This window comes from Brienomyrus brachyistius, chromosome 15, assembly GCF_023856365.1.
Source record: "Brienomyrus brachyistius isolate T26 chromosome 15, BBRACH_0.4, whole genome shotgun sequence".
Taxonomy (NCBI): Eukaryota; Metazoa; Chordata; class Actinopteri; order Osteoglossiformes; family Mormyridae; genus Brienomyrus; species Brienomyrus brachyistius.
In genome coordinates this window covers 4,233,829-4,235,796 of record NC_064547.1, presented here as the reverse complement: position 1 = coordinate 4,235,796, position 1,968 = coordinate 4,233,829, and the positions used below count along the sequence as shown (strand labels likewise).

At 55.2% G+C, this 1,968-nt stretch overlaps 1 protein-coding gene across 2 annotated transcripts in view; it reads right to left on the bottom strand.

The window, feature by feature from the left end:
• trabd2b (TraB domain containing 2B) overlaps positions 1-1,968 on the bottom strand; it is a 48,873-nt gene that overhangs the window by 24,874 nt on the left and 22,031 nt on the right. The window lies entirely within an intron of this gene.

Below are 1,968 nucleotides of genomic sequence, written 5' to 3'. Positions count from 1 at the left end.
CGCCACCACACCTAATCCCCCTACCCCCCCCCCCCCCGACCCCTCAAAGTTAATAACGGTAGGGGGATTACCTCTGCTCTCTTTACACTTGTCCACAAACAAGCCGGCTGTTTGACTTGGCAGCCGTGGATCCCGCTGCTCTCATCCCGTCTTTCCCGCCTCGAGGAAATGAAGAGGAACAACAAAGCGTTGCTGTAGAGGCAGCTGTGTCGCCAGGACCCTCCCCCACACTTCACCACTGCTGCCCCAGTAGTGTGGTGCTGTCCCTCCATAGTGGGACAGAAAGAGCCAGAGTGTGTCAATATTGACCAGCATGGCAGCAGCACAATGCAGAGAAAAGAGCAGCACTTCTTGCCAGGGGCCCGAGCTGGGCAGACCAGGAGCTATTGGAGGAACGTGGAACAGGGGGGGGGACACACAGAATGGGGGGAGGGGTTGCTGAGCTGGGTCAAAGGGGCCCTGATGCTTTCATAATCATATCCAGAGCCAGGGCCTCTTTGACCCGTCGCAATTGTAAGCCAGCCCTGCAGGGGGCAGCAGCAAGCCAGAGCTAAAAACTGCCAATGCCTTTGCACACTACTTTAGCCTGGTCCAATAAAAACACAGAGTCCTTTTGGGTCTGACATGAGGTGTCTTTGTGCCCGAATCAGATGGACTGCTCTCAGTCCTGGAGACGTAGATGATGCCAGATCGGCTAAGGTTTTCATGTCTTCCAATGAGGTCTATAGTCGATCTGTGGTCTGTCAGGTCCAGCCCGGCAAAGACGAGAGAGAAATGTGCGAAATGCAAAAGAGCCAATGGGAGAAGAGGAGCAGAAAAGGCGAACATGCCCTATGCGGCTCATTCGCCGCTGTTGGCCGATCACAGCTATTTAAAGTGCACCACACGCAAGGCTGTGAATTTAATTTGCCTGATAGGGGCCATTGAGTTCAGCCATGAGGAGCACAGGGGTACAGAGCCCGAGGATAGCCGACTTTTACAGGTGTGTGTGGTGTGTGCGTGCGTGTGTGCTCATGGGAAAGAAAATGAGAGAGAGGCCGCCATGTGTTTCCAGTTAGCAGGAGGAGCAGGAGCTGACTGCCAGGGAAAACTATGGCCCCCACCCTCCCCCCACCCTCCAGATCACAGCTGGCTCCGTGCTTCAGGACCCAGAAAGCCGTGTATTCTGCAGGACAAACCCACACCAGTAATCCTGGTTTATGACACACCTTTACAGGCCGCCCCGCCTGGACTGTCCCTTAGCTCAGCCCTTGTCTCCCCTCTGTCTTGCACCCGTGTGTGGCTCAGGGTCCGGAGGTGTGGTTCATCAAGCTGGGGCCACGTCTGTCTGTCCGCCAGGTGCCCTGGATCGCAGCCTCTGGCTCCCCAGAATGCTAAATGCTAATCCAGACAAACGCGCCATTTCACGGCAAATCGGGGGAGAAATGTCCAATTTCACGGCGGGGGGGGGCGACATGTAGAGAGCACTTGCTGGCGGGGCCGGCTCCTTCTTAAGTGAGACACTGAGTGGGGCGGCATGCCTGTGTGCAGGAGGATAGCCGGGCCTGGGTTTGAGCACTAATGAACCCGACTGTACCACCTGCAAAATAGGGGTGTTCATCAGGAAATGCAGAGAAAGTTGTTTTTCATTTATACTGTTTCATGGTGTTTCGGGGTTAAAAAGCTACGTTTTTATTGCGAGTGTGACGTGGTGTCTGCACCCATGCATCTCAATATGAGTGCAAACAGGTGCAGGGCTCTCAGGATCTGTTCAAAATTCGAGCCGTGCGCATTCGCCCCTCTGGATCTGTGTATGTATCAGCTATCAGCGAGTGGGGTTCGAGGGGTGGGGTGTGTGCAGCGGTCTGGCTCACGCCTTCCGTGCGTCTGCCCGCCAGAGATCCCTCAGTGCCACCACCCACCGCTGGCTGTCACTTTTAATGCATCTTGCTGTATTCCGAAAAAGTTCTGTCAACACATCTGCGGGGC